The sequence below is a fragment of the Polypterus senegalus genome, chromosome 4 (genome assembly GCF_016835505.1).
Source record: "Polypterus senegalus isolate Bchr_013 chromosome 4, ASM1683550v1, whole genome shotgun sequence".
NCBI classification, from domain to species: Eukaryota; Metazoa; Chordata; class Cladistia; order Polypteriformes; family Polypteridae; genus Polypterus; species Polypterus senegalus.
Genome location: NC_053157.1, coordinates 80,420,219 through 80,443,167, shown reverse-complemented (window position 1 = coordinate 80,443,167; position 22,949 = coordinate 80,420,219). Strand labels below are relative to the sequence as shown.

The following is a 22,949-nucleotide window of genomic DNA, read 5'->3' as shown; positions in this document are numbered from 1 at the left end:
GGGTTCACAAACTTTCAAGCACAAGTTGGCGAAGGTGAATGAGTTTAAACAGTTGGGAGCAACAGTACAGAGTAACGGGGATTGTGGAAGAAAGGTGGAAAAGAGAGTGCAGGCAGGGTGGAATGGGGGGAGAAGAGTGTCAGGAGTAATTTGTGACAGACGTTTATCAGCAAGAGTGAAAGGAAAGGTCTACAGGACAGTAGTGAGACAAGCATTGTTATATGGATTGGAGATGGTGACACTGACCAGATGCAGGAGACAGAGTCGGAGGTGACAAAGTTAAAGATGCTAAGATCTGCATTGGGTGTGACGAGGATGGACAGGACTAGAAAGGAGTACATTAGAGGGTCAGCTCAGATTGGACAGTTGGAAGACAAAGTCAGAGAGGAGAGATTGTGTTGGTTTGGACATGTGCAGAGGAGAGATGCTGGATATATAGGGAAAAGGATGTTAAAGATAGAGCTGCCATGCAACAGAAGAAAAGGAAGGCCTAAGAGAAGGTTTATGGAAATGTGTTAAGAGAAGACATGCTGGTGATGGGTGTAACAGAGCAAGATACAGAGGATAGGAAGATATGTAACAAGATGATCTGCTATAGCAACCCTTAATGGGAGCAGCAGAAAGAAGAAGAAGAAGGTGCAAAAATATTTTTGAACTGCATTATTTTTATATCATTTCATATTATCTTTATATTTGTATGTGTATGTGATCAGATAATTGTTTCAATGAAATTACCTTCATCACGACTGTAATGTATATAACTAATCAATCATAATAATCTTACCATTATTATTAGGATATTAAGAGCTGTACACAGTATATGAAATTATATTTATTGCAGAATTGCTAGTTTTACAATTATTACTATTATTAAAGTTTCACTCTGCTAGGCTAGGTCTCTTTCTCATGGGTGGGGATTGATTTGTTTAAAACCTAGTTTTGTTAAATTTGACTTGCTTGTATGGAATGTTATTTGATTTTAATAAAATCAATATAAACAAAAAAAATAATTGTTAGTTTTACTTTATGTATATAATAATTAGAATCATTTAATTTCTTTTAAGGTCAAAATGATTAAATCATTAAAGTTAAATTACTTGATTAAATCGTCTGTTGTTTTGGTGACTTGATTGTTTAGGAGAGTGAAACAAGAATTAAGTGTGTGTGTAAGAACCATTTTTAGTAACGTTATGTTAAATTGAAAGAAGTACTTTCTTAGTTATGTTAAAATGTTTGCCTAAATATATTAGAGCATAGAAAATGCTCTAACCCTCACCCCTTGCCCCCCAAACCCTCACAAGTTAAATGATAAATGGAATATTCAAAATTATTTACTATACTTCCTTAGAAGGCTGCTGTCTTTCAACATCTGCAATAAGATCAGACGGTTGTGGCGAGCACCCTCTTCTACGTAGTGGTGTGCTGGGGAGGCAGTATAAAGAAGAGGGATGCCTAACGCCTGGACAAACTGGTAAGGAAGGCAGACTCTATTGTAGGCATGGAGCTGGACAGTTTGACATCTGTGGCAGAGCGACGGGCGCTGAGCAGGCTCCTGTCAATCATGGAGAATCCACTGCATCCACTTAACAGTATAATTTCCAGACAGAGGAGCAGCTTCAGCGACAGACAGCTGTGACTGTCCTGCTCCATTGACATACTGAAAAGATCGTTCCTCCCACAAACTATGCGACCATTCAATTCCACCCGGGGTAAATGTTAACATTATACAAAGTTATTGTGTGTTATACCTGCATTTTTATCACTCTTGTTGCTCTATCTATCTATCTATCTATCTATCTATCTATCTATCTATCTATCTATCTATCTATCTATCTATCTATCTATCTATCTATCTATTTCTTGTCCCTCTGACTACAGATTAGCCTCAGTTTATGATCTGCCTTGCAGTTGAGAAGGCATACTTTACCATACATACTTAACATTCTGTTTAATTATTAATTGAAGCCTATTTAAGTTTGCCATGGAGAAATAGCACAACTTTTACATATAAAAAGTAACTGAAGTTACATTTTATTCAGCACTAGCAAAATACCCACGCTTCGCAGCAGCGAAGTACTGCCTTAAAATTTTTATTAAGAAGAAAAGTAAACCTTTTTAAACTGAAGGAAAATATACCAATAATTATTCTCTTTGTATACCACGTTGTCAGTTCGGTCCTCCGGTTGTAATATGACCAAGCTGTGCGCTGAGCTTACTCTTGAGCATGCAACGTACAGTTGGTCGTGTGAAAAGCAATCTTGCCTCATATCTCACAGCCTGGATTGCTGCAGTCATAATCGGTTTGAGTTTCATGGTTTGTTCCAATTACGACGGTATTTGCAGGACTTGTAGTGTTGAAGTGACATTCGGCATCTGTCAAGCGTTGTAAGCATACAACCGGTTTCATCGATAACTTCGTGTCCAGCTTTTGAGAGTTTAAACATTCATAAACATCAAAGTGTCCACTACTGAAATCGTCACCTGTGAATCCAAGATGTTTAAGAGGCATTGGCGGTTGTCCAAAGGTGTAAAATATTTGACCATTTTGGTACTCTTGAAAGCGACAACGGAACAATTCAGAGGCAGCCATCAACTCACATGCAGAACCATAGGTGAAGGGCTTAAGCATTTTACTCTTATAGTGCTCTTGTGTAGTATAATTATCTCCTGTACCGTCATCAGTCCACACCTTGAACCTGTCCCAGTCATTAAATACATAAGACACAATGTTCCTCCGGATATCAAGAGTGAGCCTGATATGGCCGTGAAATATGTAATGCAAGAGAATGGAAAAGGCAGGTGCCATCTCCGGGCATGGAAACCACTCGGTAAGTGACAGTTCTTTGATCGATGGTGATCACCTCGATAGACATGTTAATGGGGGTATGGTTGGAACGATAAAGGAAATGGGTACCTGAACAATGTAAAGTAAGTCTAAAATACCTACACAATAACTATAATCGTAATAAACAAACAATAAAACGGCGGAGAAGCCGTGGATTAAATAAAAAGGCTGTAGTTATTAGCAGGGAGACGTGAATCCCGTGGCGAAGCAAGGAAGGGAATGAAGAGACCGGAGCGACGGATGGCCTTATATAGGCAGGCAGCCAACAACGTGGGAGGCGTTGGGATGGGGGACCCAACGCTGCCTTACACGGTGACCGAGCTGCAGGCTATGTATGTAAGTAGGATTCAGTTAGCGTTGGGAACCCGCGTACCAAATTTCTTGAAGATGGGCCCATGAGTAACAAAGACCGTTGGAAAGTTCAATATGGCAACCATATACATATGTACATCGGTTTCGGTTAGCGCAGGGAAGCCGCCTACAAAATTTTGTGAAGATAGGGCCATAAATAAGAAATTTCAACATGGCGGACGTTGTCGACCGTTATCCATAGAATTTCAAAATGAAACCTGCTTAACTTTTGTAAGTAAACTGTAAGGAATGAGCCTGCCAAATTTCAGCCTTCTACCTACACGGGAAGTTGGAGAATTAGTGATGAGTCAGTCAGTCAGTGAGGGCTTTGCCTTTTATTAGTATAGTTGTGTAATAATATTTTTCTGAATTTGTATGATGTGTTTTTCTTTTTAAATTTTCACTAACCTTTTAAAACAAACTGGACTGAGAAATTTCTTTTGTTACGTGCTTGACTCATGCAGGGTGAACTCAGTAGCTGCTCAATTTTGGGAACCTGGAAAAGAAGTAGCTACAGTGGGGATTGTGTTTAAAGCTAAAGGTTAAAGTAAAGTTCTAGGCACGATAAAGGTAATTTCTTAAACAAAAATATCTGATCATATATGCATAAATGTTTTACTGTGAAGCTAAGTACGGAGGTAAAATGATCAAATTCACATGACAATCAAAGTGAGAAGTATTCTATTAATCGAAGTAACTACAAAGAATTGTGGGAAATCGATGTACAAAGCCCCACAAATTGACCCAGGCTAATTAAAATATATTTGCATATTGAGAGTTTCCATCCATCCATTAACCAACCCACTATATCCTAACTACAGGGTCATGGCTGTCTGCTGGAGCCAATATATTGAGAGTTTGAAAATGAAAATGCAAAGTGGAAAATGAACATTTATGGAGCAGCAGGTAGCACCAGTGCTTATCTGCATTTTGCTTTTCATTTTTGAAAATGATGTTATTTCATTTCATTTTTAATCTTTGCAGCATTCTTGCATGTAGAATTGGAAAAAATAAATGGCAAAAGTGAGATTGCATTTTCATTTTATAATTTTAATTTTCATTTCCTTTTTTGCAGAAAATATGTCCCATAGTGTCTATGTTATCAGTCTTGGCTGATAACAGGAAAGGGGTTACACATTCACTTATATTTAATTAAAATGTTAGTTCTGAAAATATCAACTTTACAAACTGAAACAAAAAATTTGAATAATAAAATAAAAATTTTAAAAAAGCATACCTGTGTGTTTTCCTGTTCTATTCAAATCTCTATACTGCTAAAGAAAAACAATGACACAGTTATAAATATAATTCTACTAAAGAAAATATTAAATATGTATAGTAATTACAATAATATTTTATATTAGTACAATACCAATCTGTAATCTTTGTGTCCATGATATTATTGCTTTGTCCAGTATTTCTTTAGAGGACCTGATGTAAATGTATGACCATCTTCTTTTTCTGCAATTAAGTTTGAACATACAATTGTAAATACTAACCGTATGCTGATTTAACAAACATAAAATATATTGCAATGTGTATAGTCTCACCTGTTATTATCATCCATATCAAAGCTCTTTGAAACTTTCAATGCAGAGTAACACTTCAACGGAAACTGTCTTCCTTCGTGGATGATTCCTGTTTACATACTATGACATACCACACTGCATATAACTGGATTATTTTTCTTCAAAAAAAAATCAAAAAAACTATAATACTAAAATTTTTTAAATCTTATAAATACAGGCTGAATTGTTTAAAAATATAATGAAGTGTAGAAACTAAGTTTGAGCGATCATTCTGAAAAACTGCAGGTCTGAAGAGCACTTCTGAAAAAGTACATTAGTTTTTTGTATGGTACTGATAGTTTGTTTCATTTAACTTTTATTTATATTTATTTTTGAAAACAGGAACAGAAAACTAGTTTTTTACTTATCACTTATAAACATGTTCACAAAAAAGTGCAAACTTTAACATGAAAAATGTTGATGTTTAAATGGAACTGTCTGTTGGGGCACAATGTGGTAAGAGCTGTAGCTTTACAAATCCAACGTGAAATGAAGATGAAAGAAGACATTGTAAAAGAGTAGTTAATGATGGAAAAATGTAATTTGTTTCATACATTAGATGTTTTCGGTGCAGTGCACAAGGAGTTCAATTATCCTAATTTTCTAGAAACTGCAACATTCTCCAACTGTTTAGAAATACAGAATCCAAGTTGCACTATCCCACCACTTCATCAACAACTTATTCCCTGTTGAGTTCAGACTTTCAGTAAGAATAAAATGGATGACATGCTCAGAAACACTTTATACAATTTCTTAGTCTTATACAACCTCATTGCATGTTTTTAGTCATTTTAAGATGGGTGGATTGCATTTCTGATAAATAGCTCCAATATTCCTACATCACTTTAAATTTTTTGTTTAGTTGACATTGTCCCTGGTCATGGTGTTACCGTGTCAAAGAACACTGAAGCATAAACGTCGAGCAGTTCTTTTGCTAGAACCTTGCTACTCAGACTGTTTCCAAAAGTAAATTTCATGGCAGTAAGGAAAGAAGAAATCCTTGGATAAAAAAAAAATGAAATACCAATATTGGTAAAACAGTACAGTAAAATATTAGATTTAATTAATATTGTACACTGCTTGTCATTCAAAAAAATAACAAACCACTTCAATATTTTCAAGAATAAACGTTTAGTATAATAAAAAAACTTTACTCCTTCTTTATTTTAAGAGATACAACTAAGAAGAAATTTCCAGGAACTAAAAGAGGATACTTTTAGTAACTTTGTTACTATTTGAAGATGATTAAGGAAGAAAGCGATGTATGGAATGATGTTCCTAATTCAGAGCTCAATTCTATTTAGGCTCTTAAATTATTCGTTTTGTAATAGTTTTGACTGTGCTCCATGTGTTATTTTTTGTTTAACATACTCTCTGACTTTTCTGAAAAGTCTGAGTAGGTTAGACAAAGCAGAAGACATTTTAATAAAGCTTAACCCCTTTTTAGTGTTGGGATTTTAATTATTTCTTTTTTATAACTTTATAACAGCAAACATTTTTTATAAGATTAGTAATGGTAGTACTTGAACATTTTATTACAGTAACCCACCAAGACAACCGACCACGGTAGTAGCGCAGTGGGAGGGGGGTGTGTACAAAGGGTAGGGACGTAAGCAGTGGGAGAATATGAGTCGCACTTAGTGGGAATTCCACGGTTTGCAGCCCGAATGGGGTTCAACGGCTTACCCACACCTCTCTGCGCCGGGTAGACACACGCTCAATCTCATGCATAATTATGTATTGAATGCTAAACACTTCTAGAAAGACACGGTTGTCTAAAACGGGTTGATGTGAGAACACCGATCACTTTTGTCCCTCCTCTGATTCTCTTGTTCCATCTTCCAGAGGATTGTTGAAATAAGGAGTGTTGGTGGACGGAGAAACGTCTTCCATGTTCCTGCAGGAGCATCTAAGAAGACGCATATTTGTTGCAGATGCAAATTGCTGTATGTAGCGTGTAAAACAGTTTGCTATGGTGCACGCGGTTGTGCATCGTAACCGAAAACTCGGGTTTTAAAGACTGCTTACTTCATTGTGTTTTAACCTCAGTTGTAAAGGATTGTTTTAAGGATCCCATGGGATACCCTGCAAAACCGTTTTACACGCTGCATATGGCGATTCACCTCCGCGAGAAACATGCCTCTATGAACAGTCAACATGGCTCAGAGGTGCATGTGGCCTCTACAACAGACAAATATAAATGACGCCGTTTTTTCTGTGTCGTCGCGTCCGAGTTGGTGGGTGTGGCTCTGCAAGTTGTCGTCGTATCCAATGGTCTTGGAGTTGGTGGGCGTGGCTCCTTCCTGCGTGCGCCATAGGTGTCTTACTTGTCGGCGGCTTAGTGAATCCACGCCGCTTTCCATGGGTGTCTTGCCTTAGTGAATTATATATATAGATTTTTAAATATACTGCGTTATACATAACAAATATCTTGAAATATATGCTGTACAATATATTATCCAGTATAACTACCATTTATAGTACACTAGCAAAATACCAATGCTTCGCAGCGGAGAAGTAGTGTGTTAAAGAAGTTATAAAAAAGAAAAGGAAACATTTTAAAATTAACGTAACATGATTGTCAATGTAATTGTCGTAGGTTTATTTTAGAATAGAGTGAATTTGATGATTGTAAAGAGTTTAATTTATGATTGTAAATGTTGTGTATGAGAAATGCACATTTTTAGGATGTAAGGAATCTCTTTGTAAATGACATTTGCAGTTCTGCCCTCGGGCTGTAAAATGACCAAGCTGTCTTGAGCATGCAGCGTACAGTTGGCCATGTGAGAGGCAATCTTGTGTCAAATCAATGCTGACCTTTTTCAGAGTTTGGCCCTGTGACTTATTTATTGTCATACCGAAGCAGACCCGTACTGGAAATTGGAGGCGTTTGAATTGGAATGGGAGGTCAGAGGGTATGAGAGGGATGAGAGGAATAAATACAGTCTCCCCTGAGCCAGTTCCAGTGAAGACAGTTGCCTCAATGAGGCTCTTGTGCAGAGATATTATCTGAAGCCTGGTGCCATTACAAAGTTTTGGTGATTGTAAGTTTCATAGTAACATAATTGGTGCGCTGACCTTCAAAAGGAGGCATGCCCAGAGGATTAAGAGTGTGAAGTAATTCTACCAGATAGTGCACCGCGTACTCTAGTTCTATAACAGAGTCGACAGACTTATATGTTTTTGTTTCAGAAGTTAGTTGGTGAAGTAAAATGGTGTTTATATGTAAAGTCATGTCATTTTTTGGTGTTAGAATAGCTCTCTCCCTCAACCATGAGAAGTCCCTTTCATGCAGATTTCGTAGGCTGGGGTAAACATTTTCAATAAGGGTTTGAAAGGTATTCTCATGGAGACAGAGATTGTTAGGAACATTGATTTTACAGCTACAGCTCTGCTCAATTAAATTGCCATCACCTATTTTGATGAGGAGAGCAGCGAACTCTCCAGCTTTTTTGCCGCAGTTCAAACCCTCATGTTTATTCTTAAGGTAAGAATGATGGTCCTAGGCCATAGGCATGACTTCAGACATGCTGGCAGGTGTGGGTACGGATCGGTGAAATTGTGATCGACGGTTATCACCGGAATAGACATATTATTCGAGGTAAACTTGCACCTGTTGAAAAAGAAAGTACAAAAGAAGGCGAGAACCGGTGGAGCAGGGAATGAAAAGCAGCAGTTAGCACCAGGAAGACATACGTGTGCAAGTAAGGAAGCACAACAATGACAGCCTTGAAGCGGTGGAGTAAAAGAAAAGGCAACAGTCACAAGGAGGGAGATGTGAGGAAGTAAGGAAACGCAACAATGACAGCTTTAAAGCGGTTTAGTAAACGAAAAGGCAGGAGTCACCAGCAGGAAGATGTGAAGCAAGGCCAACAATAACAGGCTTGAAGTGGTGGAGTAAAGAAAAAGGGAGCAGTGAGCACAACGAACAGCCGAGGAAAGTAAGGAAGCGAGTGAGGAGGCACATGAACGCGGGATGTTGTTAATGTATATAGGCAGGGAGCCAACCACGTGGTAGATGCGTGGACAGCGGCCATGCGGAAAAAGGAAGTGGAAGCGGGGGCGGCCCTTGTGTGTCTCTGCCGTGAAATAAATCCTTTGTTAATGGAAATAAGGAATGAAACTGCCAAAAGGAGAGGTCAGTTCTGAAAGTTCCTTACAGCATAATGGTGAGAACTGCCAAAAATAAGATGTTATTTTCGAAAGTCCGTTAATGGGCATGGTGCAAAATGAAACATACTTAACATTTGTATTGTCACAGATGTCTGGGGTTCTTACCTGGCCAGGATGCCTGGAGGGACCGAATAGAGACATTAAAAGCTTCCGGGTCAGGAGGACACAACCGCCCTGGAGCAGGAGAGGACCATGGGAGAGGAGGAGAGACTTTCCAACTCGTTGGGACCCGTGGCCACCGCCAGGGGGCGCCTTAAGCCTTTTAGAACTCGGGAGAACTTTATTTCCGCCACATTCTGCAAGATGGCGGAGGAACCTGCCAGGGACGCCCAGAGTGCTTCCGGGGCAAAGGGCAGCACTTCCGCCACACCAGGAAGTGCTGCGGAAGTTCGTTCCAGCCACCTGGAATGCATCCAGGCGGGAATAAAAGGGCCCGCCTCCTAACAGTCGGGGAGCTAGAGTCGGGAGAGGGACCAGGACGAAGCTCCCAGACGGAGATTGGCGGCTAAGGACAGAGTAAGAAAAGAAGGATTATTGTGGTGATTGATTGCTGTGTGCATCATGTGTTGTTCTGGACTTTATTCCTGTGTTTATTTGATGTTAAATATACGTGTGACTTTTATAAAGATGTGGTCTCCGACTGGTGGTGTCCGGGCAAGTCTCACAGTATGTACAGTGTAAAGGATGAGCGTGGGAAATTTGGGCTTCCTACGTATATTGGAAGTCGCAGAAATAGTGAGGAGGAGTTTCCCCTATGTATATATGCAGTTTAGGGGGAACACCTGTTACCCCCACTTGGGTGTTGAATAGGACATGAAACACACCTAACCTTTGTAAGTACACTGCAAGGAATGAGCACACGAAATTTCAGCTTCCCACCTATATGGAAAGTGGGAGAATTAGTGATGAGTCAGTGAGGGCTTTGCCTTTTATATGTATAGATTTGAAAATATATACTTCCTAAAATATATCTTGCAGTATGTTATTCCTAGCATTTTAAAATATATTAACAAATATATTTTTGTATTTTGTAAAATATATTGCAATATTGTGGTGGGCTGGTGCCCTGCCCGGGGTTTGTTTCCTGCCTTGCACCCTGTGTTGGCTGGGATTGGCTCCAGCAGATTCCCATGACCCTGTAGTTGGGATATAGCGGGTTGGATGATGAATGGATGGATGGATGAATGGATGGATGGAAAATATATTGCAATATACAAAAATGGCAATAATTTACCTATTTTTAAATATATTATAGTAAACTGCAATATAATATATTTATCCATGAAGTGTTTCACAACATATTTTAAAATATATTTTGATATACAATATAATACATTTTGTAAGGGAGTCACTTAATTCATATACAGTATTTTCATCATGTCACATTGCTCCTTACATTGAAAAAAAGCCAGTAAGACGTGAAATTCCATTCAAATTTATTAACTAATAATTCTTATTAGCCTTTATTAACATGTAGAATTTTTCTAATTTATTAAATTTCATCTAATTCTATACACATGGCCAAAATTAGCTGCATTTTAGAATACTGTACTTAACAACCATGTTTATAATAAATTACATCAATAACATAAATCAGTGAACAAACAGCATATCGTCTCCATCCATAACAACATGAAAGATCTTGGGTATCATAAAGCACTGCCCTATATGCCCTATATGTTGTCCAAAGTTACTGTTCACAGTATGCAACATTACCATGTGAATTTTTTTCTACATTTATTAATGCTATTTTTGATTTTATTTTGTTTCTTTTTAAACTTTGAACTCTGATTTTGCTGTTACTCTTGCCATGATTCCTGCCAACTTTACAAATAATCTCCATAAAAATATTCTACTTGTCTAAATGATAGAAGACAAGCAAATATATAATTTGTTGACATAACTACTAATATTCAAAATAAAGATATTTTTCAAATTTACTCTTCACATATAACTGCTATCAACAAATGTTGAAGGATTTTGACATGTTATAATAAGCTGCTTATTTACCTGTGCACAAGCATCATTTAAAAATCCTCTAACATGTAAATTAAACTATTATTAAAATGGATAAATCAATAATATCAATTTCAGCCTCTACACAAAGCTCCAGATTGAATTGCCTCATTAATACTGAATACTGTACACTTAAGAGATCACTAGAATTTAATATGAAAATGTTTTGGCATGAACGATTTTACTGGCAACCAATACTGTACTCTCAGAATGCTCACAGAGGACTCCCAGGCACTCCCATAACTGATAAGAATTAGACTCCCTTCAGCATGGGTGTGTTCTGGGTGTGGTCCTTCATTTCGTATACCATGGGCTGTACCTGTTAGAACTTTACAAACACAAGCCTAAAGTCTAACTACTTTATATAAATAAAAAAAAACTACTTTTTGATGGAATCCATGCTTATTAGGAAAGCACAAAAGCTGTCATTTGCACAAGAACATGTAAGCACTGATAAATGTCTCTTCCTGTTCTTTCTCCTTCCTTATGCCTCAAGCCCAGTAGCACAGTGGTGAGGGCAGCTTCACCCAGTACCAGGGACTGAGCTCTGACCCCTAGCCTGGTCAGTCTCTGTGGGGAATTTACACACTTTCCCCTCAGTTCTGCTTGAGTATTTTCCAAACCGTCCTTTTATTGCCAAATCATACAGATGTGCATCTTAAGTAAAAGAGAGACTCTAAATTTGTTAGGTACAAGTTAGGAAATTTGAGTGTGTGACTGAGGGTGACATACATCTGATGATGCTATGTAGCCTTATAATAGAATAAAAGAGTTTAAAACATGGAAGGGCATCTTCCAAAATATAGTAGGTTGACTTAAGGCACTGAATGGACAGTAACACAACAGTCTCAACTCCATTTAATTCAGTTCACTGATGCAAGAGTCTAAAGCATAATCCAGCAGCACTGTGTACATAGTGGAAAACCAGTTTGAGCAAGGCAACAGTCCATCACAGGGCTCACTCATGCATATACCCACAATCACATGCAGCCAGTTTAGAATTGCTAACTAATGTAACTTAAATATCTTTGGGGATGTTTAAAAAAGATCAGAGTGTGTTGATAAAAACCAACACTGACATGTGTACATTTAAATTAAAGATGACAATAACTGGGTTCAAGATTCAAACCAGGACTCCTGAACCATGAACAAGCAATGTTAACAAATACATCTCAAAACCATCCAAAAACCAATGTAACATTAACATAAAAATCAGCTATTTTGAGTAGAATCAGTAAATTACATACATAAAAAAAACATGATTCCCGCTGCTTTTAACTGTTGGCAAAAAATGTTAACATTCAGTCAAGCAAGAGAGACAGAACACAGCTGTTTCTTTAAGTCTATTCCCATGGAAACCAGAGGCAAAGCACTAAGTCATTTGTTGTATTGAGGTTTCAAGGCAAATAGAGGATAGATAGATAATAAAATGAAAATATTCCCACTGGAGTCTGCGCATGTGCAAACTGTGGTAAATTTTTACAAAACTGTCAACAGTAATTGCTACTTCTGCTCATTGCTTACTGTAAATTTAAGAAAGACTACCCTGGTTCCGGAGAGCACAAGGCAGGAACAAACAACAGGGAAACCGATTAATCACAAGAAATACTCTTTCAAAAATCTCTACTCACTTTGAGATGCTTTGGAAATGTAGGAAGACAGCAGAGAAAATCAACAAGGGGGTAAATGTGTAAACTACACAATGATAGTGACTGGTCCTGGATCTGAAGTCAGTCTTCTGGTGATATCTTCAACAGTGCAAATCAGTGTTTCTACCTGTAATCCAATATAAAGTGAATTATGAGTGGGCAGTAAACCAGCTGATCCAGTACACTGGATGAAATTCTTCTTGAGGTACAAATTTTAAAAACCATTTTACTGGTATACTAAAAATTACTGGACATGTGAAAACATATTTGAACACAAAACAAATAGTACTGCAAAATGTTCAAATCATCCATCCAATATCCAACACGCTATATCCTAACTACGGTGTCACGGGGGTCTGCTGGAGCCAATCCCAGCCAACACACGGTGCAAGGCAGTAAACAAAACCCAGGCATGGCGCCAGCTCAGCGCAGGGCACACACACACACATGCACACACACACACCCAGGGCAATTTTTTTTTAGAATCGCTAATGCACCTAACCTACATGTCTTTGGATTGTGGGAGGAAACCCATGCAGACGCAGGGAGAACATGCAAACTCCACGCAGGGAGGACCCGGGAAGCAAACCCGGATAAACATTATCTTCCCCATTTCCTTTTAGACAAGAAAAACACAGAAAAAAACTTTAAAATACAAGAAAAAGCATAATAACTGAAAATTTGAAGGCCGTTTGGAGTGAGGCAGTGGAGTTTAAAACAAAATAAAAACTAGACATTAACTTAGATTGAGATATATACATTTTGATGCAAGAAGGTATAGTCTTATTTTGACTTCACACATAACCCTCCTAAAATGTTTCTTCTGTTAAACTGCAATATTCTAAAGGTTTAGGTTTTAAAAAATAATAACATACAAGCCTATTATCCATTTTTTCAACCAGTGCATGTTTGTAAAGGTAGCACTGCCTATAAAAGCACATTTAAAGCATTTACAACATTCAATTATATTTATTATGTCTTGATGAAACTCATTTGCTTATTAAATGGTTAATGATGTTATATATTACAATAAATTACATTCACACAATCATTATGAAACCTGCTTAATCCTGATGAGGGGATGCAGCTTATCCAGCCAGCAAAAGTTACAACCCAGTGCAGGGCATACAGACATACAGTATGTACTGGTTGAACCCACTACTGTCTCCAGGATATTTTAGTAATGTTTTGTGCATATACAAGACAAGCTGTTGGAAACACTTCTTAGGGATTTGATCAATGCTGAAACAATAGCATTGTGCACTTACAACATATTTTTGGTTGCTCATTCATGTTGCAAACTTTCCATTTCACCTTATCCCAAAGGGGCTTTGTTGCATTCTGTAATGGAGGTTGTGTGAGTCATTGGAATAAAGTGAAGTGTCTATCATATATGTAGAAACAACATGAAATGATGAGAATTTTATGAATTACACATTTGAATGAGGGCAGACCATACTCATGATTGGAATACCATGGTCAACAATAATGCTTAGATGCATTTTGGCATTTAAATGATGCTCAACTGGTATTAGGAGGCCTAGTGTATGCCAAGGAAAAATGATCCACACTATTACACGTCAATCAGTAGCCTGATCTTTTCACACAATAAAGGATTGAGACATAGATTAAAACTGTTTACAACCAATTTTGAACCTACAGTACCTGCTGCATGTCTCACCACAGAGATTAAATTTTTTAAATGTTGTGCTCTACTGATCAATGCCCACTGTAGTCTTATGATTATAGTCACAAGAGTAGAACCTAGCGTGGACTTTAATTTCCACAGAACCTCTGACTTCTGATGTGTTGAACTTTCAAAGATGTTCTTTTGCGCAACAGAGTCGTTATTTGAATGTTTGTAGTCATTCTATTAGATTTAATGTCTATCCATTCCCTTCTGACCCCTCTCATTTTCACCCACGCCACTGTCTCCCACTGAATATTATTTGTTTATTGATTCACTCTCTGTACACTATAGAGATTACAGTGTGAGGAAATCAGATGATGGGGGCTGCATATGAGATGTTAGAAAGCATAACTGACACGACGAATTACAAAAGGCATGCTTGGATCACTCATGTATCCCATTCTAATATTCAATAAAATAACAATATAACCTTTTTATTAAATCTGCATGCTTTATATGCTGAGATGTAGCCACATATTGACTGTTCAGAAGAACAGACTATTTGTTTCCATAAGCAGGTGAGCTTAATAAAGTGAATGTGTAGAGACATTTGTAACATTTCTGTCCTTTTTTAAAGTGCAACAACTTAATCAAACATGCCAAGGTCAAGTGTTCGACAACTCTAAAAAGGGGAAATTACATCTGTTCTCCTTTTTTTGAAAGTCGAGGCCATCACTTTGTCCCCATTTTCCAATAACGATCCATTGACAAGATAACAAATGGCTCTGAACAGTGTGCACTGTTAGTATATTAGTGTATTCCTTTACTTTTGCTCTTAATGGCTTTTAAAAATAAATATATGATACCCTAGCCATCAATTTTTTAGTTTGATTAATCAAGTAAATAAAACAAAGTATAATTAAAGGAATACTCCACCTAAAAATTATATATTTTTATGTTATTTACCCCAGGTAGTTTGTGCACTCTAACCTGCAGTTCTCCCCCTCATTAACTGGTCAAGAATCCTGTTTTCAGTTCAAAAGCAGAGAATAATGGGAGTGCAATTCCCTGTCTATTTTGCATACTGCATTGTCCTGAAGTAAGTATTATGTTTAGCAATAAATGCATCCATTTTGCATGTTTTTAGCAAACTAATGAATAACGGGCATAGGTATTATGTGTCATGAATTAAGGAGAATTTTTTTCTTTCTTCAATGAATGTTTTTTTCACACTGCTTGCTCTTGTCCAGCTCTGGTCACTATTGGGTCTCATTCTGTTAGAATCTTTGTTAAGTACTTTCAAGACGAAAACAGGAGAAAAAATATTTTTCTCAGCCATTACTACAAACCAAATGAGTTAAAAAAGATAAAAAATATTACACTGGATGGAATATTCCTTTAATAAAAGACTGAAGCAGCACGTTTTGCTAGCACAGTGGTATAGAGACCTAGATTCAGATCTTGGCTTGGTGTGCCTCTCCTGGATTCAGGCAAGTTAGGCCAACTGGCAATTCTAATATATGCATTTGTGAGTGAGTGTGGGTATTTTCCTTTGCATAAAATGGTCCCGAATTCAGTGTTGCCTCTTGCCAAAATAAGCTCCAGTTCTCTGTGACTCTGTAATGGAATAAGTAAATTTAAAAAAACTGAACACTGTGATGGAGTGGAAGGATGTTCTAATCTAATAGGAGTCTCAGCCATGGGTTCTTTACAAGGAGGATTGGCTCTAGCTCCTCAGAAACCCTCACAGAAAATGAAGAATGATTTAAAAATATTTATATGGATGTAAAAAGCCAACTGACATCATAATCCCGGGGGTTCTACCACCTGCTGTTATCTGTAACATTCTGAAGTTTTCCCATTCCTGCTCTCAAGATAAAGAAGCTGTGAGAATGTACAACATTTGGATAGATTTCACTTTATTTATAAGCAAAATGTAAACCTTTGAAGGAAAGTATAGCTCTAAAAACCAAAAAAAAAAAAATCTGAGCCATTTGTATTTTTAAAAATGTTCTATTTGTAGGCAACTTGGCAAACTAAGTAGGAATGGCCTCCATTTAAACAAGGACGAATATCTTGGGGCTAAAGCTTCACTGTGCATAAGTTGATTAGATAAAGGCCATCTGCTGAAGCAAGTGCAATGTAAACGGTCTACAGTTTGAGCCAAATGTTGTGCAAAGCCTGGACTACCAGAGGGTAAACAAAAATGACAAATCAGCCTGAAAGCCTGCAAATGCAGACATATGCATTTTAACAAAGCTGCATCAACTAAGGTCTGTTATACACTCTTATTATAATAGAAAATTGGAAAAAATGTCCAGCACATCACTCCATTACTTACCGTACATCAGGGCTTCATGGAAGATGCTGCTTACTGAAACAACTTTGGGTTGTTATTAAAGCCAATTAGACTTTAATTTCATTGCCCTTTAACTGGATGCAAACAGCACTCTGCTATATTTTATGACATTTAAAAAAAGTTGTACACATTAGTAAAAATATTATGGTAAACTACCTGTAGTTTAATTACATTATGTGTATTAACACCTGTGGCTCACCTTTGAATAAAGAAGGAAAGTTTTGTGGAAATGAAGCAGTGGGCATGTTTGGCATAGTTTACTGTTATAAATTACATTTATGTTTTGTGTCTTGGACCCAATGATGCTAGGCTAGGCTTAGGCTCAGACAAACTCCCACAAACTCCCACAAGCATGTTCAGAAATGGATGGATGGATGAATTATCTATTAATATATTTTACGTATTCATTATCAAACCTGGTTTACTTGGATTCAAGCACAAAATTCAAGTCTTTTAAGATATGGAGTACATTTTTTATTACAACACATTATTTGTCCTGTACAGTATTGATATTCATATTTCATATCATGTGTTTCAAATCAACAGCAAACAGTACAGCACCAGTTCACATATTAATCCAGAGTGGATTATTTGTAATACTTAGGTAGGGAGTGCTGGATTTTAAGGTTAGTGCTACTGCCTCATTGCACTCATGTCTGATTCAGCACAGTCGCTGTCTTTGTGGAGTTGTTATATTTTCCTTATATCTATGTTCAGTTTTACTCTGGGTATTTCAGTTTTCCTTATACATCCCAAAAAAAGGACACGACAGGTTAATTGTAAATTCTAAATTGACTCTATGTGAATAAGTGTGTCAGTGTGTGCATGTGGAGCACCTGCAATGGACTGGTGACCCTAAATTAGCCCCACATGGTTGTATAAATGTGAGTCCTCTGAGATGAACTGTAGCCTCAAACAGTTTTTGACACATCTAATGCTGGGGTATGTAGATTCTGAAAATGGACAAATGGATGGATGGATGGATTGATTCACAGACTGTTAAAACCACACTGTAGACTTCATGGACCTTGTGGATGCTGGTGAAAAAGGTATCTCAAGGCTACATTACTCTTTTGCTTTTTGTAACAACAGACCTCACAGTTGCTACAGGACATTTAAAATCGAAGTAAGTCACAGATCATGAAAGTTCACAATCAGCATATCCTTAATATAAATCTTAACTGGTTCTCACATTAGATCTTTGAAGCAAACAGCATGCCATCTGTTTAAGGGAATTGGAAATGCAAGAAAAGATGATAAAGCTCTTTAGTTAAACTAACCAGAAATGATTTACTTACAGATGCTTGGCAACACCTTAGCTTTTTGCTCTTGATGTACCTGATGCTTTCAAAGGTAAGTCAAACACAGAGTGAAAAATGAGTTTGAGCATACTCAGAAGCACTGAGGGACAGCTTTTTGATGAACTGAGAAGTACATGGCATTCTACTGGTATTTTTTCAAAAGATTTTTATATTTAAAGCTAAATCTATATTATAATATTATATGAATTAGGGATGCTCTGGTCAGGATTTTTAAGGCCGATACTGATCACTGAATTACATGTTACTTGATCATCCAATTCTGATACTAATTCCGATTTTTTTTCCTTTATCCCTTTAAAAACATTTTACACTAAAATCCAACCAGACACACAGAAACTTTATGTCTTATATTAAAGTGTATGTTGTCAGGGATGCCAGGGACGACAACCCAGCTGGGACGCCCTGAAGGACTGGAAGAGGGTCTACGCCCACCCTGGATCACGTGGGGGCTGCCACCCTGGTTGCTTTGGGGGCCACGGGTAGAGGGCTTGGAAGCCCAACCCTGTAGGGGCCCGTGGTCACCGACAGGGGGCGCCCCGATGCCTTTGGAGCCCTGGACCTCAGCACTTCCGCCACACCAGGAAGTGCTGGGGGGGAGAGAAGAAGGGACACCCGGAGAGCTTCCGGGAGTACAGCTGGCACTTCCGCCACACAGGGGTGTGTCGGCTGGTGATTGCCGGGGAGAACCTGGAACACATCCGGGTGTGGATAAAAAGGTCCGCCTCCCTTCATTCGAGGCTGGAGTCGGGTGGAAGCAGGACAAAGCAGGAGACGAGAGTGAAGGCGGCACGAAGAGTGAAGGCAGATGTACTATTGGCGAGGACTTTGGGGATTTTGGGGCTTGTGTGCACTTTAATCTTGTATATAGTATTGTAAATAAACGTGTGGTGGTGGATTACAACATTTCTGCCTGTCTGTGTCCGGGCCACGTCCACAATGTGTATAATTAAACTATAGACCACAGGTGTTAACTGTTCATTTTTAATTAACAAAATGAAATTCTTTAGACTTATTGTTCAATAACCATAAAATACTAAAATAAATAAAATTCCTTTTAAAATAAATAGTTTAGCTAATAAAATATATACAAAAATATTTATCCATAATACAATGGCATAAAAGAAAATGAAATACTCATAATTACAAGCTGTCACATTGTTTAATTGTTTTCTGTAATGATCTACCAAAAACAAGGCCTAATTAAAAAAAATATAGTTTTCACCACTTCATTAACAACAAAAAATATATATATTACATATACAAGCTGAGTCAAAATTATGTTAACATTTGAATGGCGGAAACACTTTATTCACAAAACATACTTCATATGTGCAAGATGATTCACAGAAATGTCTCAACCTATTTGCCATCATGTTCAAAATAGAAAAACAAACGAGCAACAGTACCATTTTGTGGGAAATAGATGATACCACAGTCCGTATTCTGTCCTTCAGGTCATTGATATCACAAACTTTCCTGCTATACATGCACTCCTTCACCATACCCCATAATCAGAAATCACAATGTGACAAATCAGGGGAATGTGGAGGCCATGGCAATGGTCCACCACAACCTATCCATCAGCCTGGAAAAGTGTGGTTGAGATAAAAATAATCCATTAATGTTAACATAATTTTGACTCACCCTGTATATGATGGTTAGTTAAAAGATATCCACACTCCAAATGTAAAATTGATTTTAATCAACTTTCAGAAAAGACAAATATATCATTCTTTCAACATAATCTTCTTGGTTTTCAATACACTTTGTCCATCTGTCAACAAGCTTTTGTATTCCTTCATTAAAAAATGTTTTAGGCTGAGCTGTGAGGCACGAATGCACCACTGTCTTCACCTCTTCATCAGATGTGAATCTTTGTCCTCGAAGTCTGTCGTGGATTATTGCATAAGCAGAGCCATGGATGATTTGCAAATGATTTGCTCCATCATCTACTGTCGCTCACCTATTCAACATATATACGAGGTGTGGCAGAAAAGTAATGAGACTGGCAACACTGCAAGAGATCTGGTAACGCTGCGCTGTTGTCCTTGATAGAGCACGTGTATCAGTACCCTCCCATAGCTCAGTGCGAGTTTCAACTCCTTCCGTTAACTACGTGATTTTTGTGACTGCTATTAGCGAAGTTTGTTTTTGGTTGTGCGTCACAAAAGGGGAATCGTCCACAAAGAATTTGTTTCTCCAGGACAAACTGTCAACCAAGTTTTTTATAAAGACGTCCTTGAAAGGGTCAGAAAAAGGGTCATTCGCGTGAGACCAGACATTGCAGACAAATGGATGCTCCATCATGACAACGCCCCATGTCACACTGCCCTCTCCATAACAGAATTTTTGACCTCAAAAGGCATTCCTGTGGTTCCCCAGCCCCCTTATGCACACACCTTTTTCCTAAACTGAAAAATGTCCCCAAAGGACGTCATTTCGGGACTTTAGAAAACATCCAAAAGAGTGTAACGGACATGCTAAAGACCATACTGGTTGAAGACTTCCAGTGCTGCTACCAACAGTGGGAACAACGTCTCCATTGGTGTGTAGCTGCCCAAGGGAACTACTTTGAAGGGGATAACATTGATGTTTGAAAAAAATAAAAACTTTGGTAAATAAAAAATCAGTCTCGTTACTTTTCTGCCACACCTCGTATATATATATATATATATATACATACACAGATATCTACTCTATATATATACAATCCTAAGCCTAAAAGTGCAACGATTTTGTGCAACGATTTTATGTGACTTTTTATGTCACTTTTTTGTCACACTTTAAATCTGGCTTAATTTATAACCTACATATATATGTTTGGTATCATTCTTTTCAGAATTTGTCAAACTTTGATGTGATGTTGTTATATTTTCAGATTCTTATTCTATTTTTAAATTATAAACTAAAATATCAAGAAAGTTGTGGTTTTTAATATCAAGAAAGTCATGGTTTTTATATTTGATCGAGTAAACTTTCTTTCACAGGAACAACCTATAAAAAAAAATTATCTATTCATAACACCAATGTTTGTATTTAGGTGATTTAGTTAGCTGAAGGTCTAGTTACAAGGACCCACTGCATACCACTTTACTTTTCACATGATTTTTTAAGTTATTTCAATGAGTAATTTAAAAAAACAAAAATTTATCTATAAGAATGTCAGTTAAAACAAATGGATCATTTATTTAGTCTCTTATCAAGCACAGTAGACCTCAGTTTAACGGGAATACTCCAAGTAAATATTTTCTTCTCATTTTATGATTTTTACTCCATTAAATAAAAAAATATTTTCCTTTTACATATTTATAGATTTTGTGATTTTGACTTAATTTTTCTTTTGTACATTTGCAGATTTTATTAATATTCTGGCCGCATCTGGGGTTGCATATATATATATATATATATATATATATATATATATATATATATATATATATATATATATATATATATATATATATATATATATACTAGCAGAATACCGTTCATGGCGAGAAGTAGTGTGTTAAAGAAGGTATGAAAAGAAAAGGAAAAATTTCTAAAAATAACGTAACATGATTGTTAATGTAATTGTTTTGTCATTGATATGAGTGTTGTTCTCATATCTATATATATAGATATACAAAGTATATCTATATATATATATATATATATATATATATATATATATATATATATATATATATATTTATATATATATATATATATATATAAATACCCGCGCTTGGAAGCGGAGAAGTAATGTGTTAAAGAAAGGAAAGAGTAACAAAAGGAAACATTTTGAAAATAACGTAACATGATTGTCAATGTAATTGTTTTGTCACTGTTATGAGTGTCACTGTGATATATATATATATATAGCAAAACACCCACGCTTTGTTTGTATGTATGTGTATATATATATATATATATATATACACATACATACAAACATACACACAGGTATATATATGTATGTGTCTATATGTGTGTGTATAGCTTTGGTCACTGAGTGCAAGGGAAAAATAATAAAATATAGTCTATAAGTTATTAAACAATAAAACATTAACGTTTTAAGAAGTACAGGTACATTGAGCACTACTGGAGTGGTTGCGGGTAAACTACATTTTAAAGACGGTGTAACAGAACAGGTAAGTAGTACTAACAGCAGCTAAAATGTATATGGATCATCTCTCGGTAGTAGATCCCTTTTGAAAGGCGCTACACGACGGCTGTGGTATAGAAATTACATTTTCTATGTGAACGTTCAAATTTCTGCCTCTAGTAATGTGCCTTACCGGCATTACCAGCAATTAAAGAAAATTAGTTTTGTGTCCTCTGCAGTGTTAAGAGAGAAAGGCTTTGGTTTGTGATAAAAGGAAAAAAGGTGTAAAGAAAGGAAAGTTGCCTTTTTCTTTTATATAGTATAGAGAGATCTGTTCGCTGACGATATGATCGCCTTTTGGGTACAGTCGCGGTGGGTCTTGTGTAGACTGGTGAGACGTCCCTGCCATTAATCGGCTGTGATGGCACTGTCAGTCCTCCACTCGTGTGCGTGTCTTCATAATCCGAGTTGACGACCTCATAATCGTATACGTGCAAAAGAAAGTGTGAATCGCCTTAATGTTAGTTTGCCGCGGTGTAGAAAAGGGGTCCCGTGTTTGCACTTGTCTGGGCTATAGCTCAGGGGGAGGATGAAAAAAATTAAAAGTGCTCACTTTGACTTAAGGCAGAAGCGCAGTCAGCATCTCAAAGGCCGGCACAGCTGCTCGACTTTTGCTGGACAGGAGACCACAGTTTTTGCAGACACGTTCACAATATCAAAAGTCTCAGCGCTCTTTGGAGGTCATTCATATATATATATATATACAGCAAAATACCCGCGCCTCGCAGCGAAGTAGTGTGTTAAAGAAGTAATTAAAAAGAAAAGGAAACATTTTAATAATAACGTAACATGATTGACATTGTCATGAGTGTTGCTGTCATATATATGCCTGCCTAAATAAGTCACCCTCGCTTTGTTCTTACTTTTTTACCGTTCATTTAATCATGGC

General features: G+C 37.1%; 1 protein-coding gene across 7 annotated transcripts in view; it reads right to left on the bottom strand.

The window, feature by feature from the left end:
• Positions 1-22,949, bottom strand: part of slc7a2 (solute carrier family 7 member 2) — a 324,691-nt gene that overhangs the window by 205,396 nt on the left and 96,346 nt on the right. For all 7 annotated transcript variants that reach the window (XM_039750935.1, XM_039750942.1, XM_039750937.1 and 4 more), the window contains exon 2: positions 12,585-12,729. The gene's annotated coding sequence lies outside the window, so the exon portion shown is untranslated. The remainder of the gene's footprint in view (positions 1-12,584; positions 12,730-22,949) is intronic.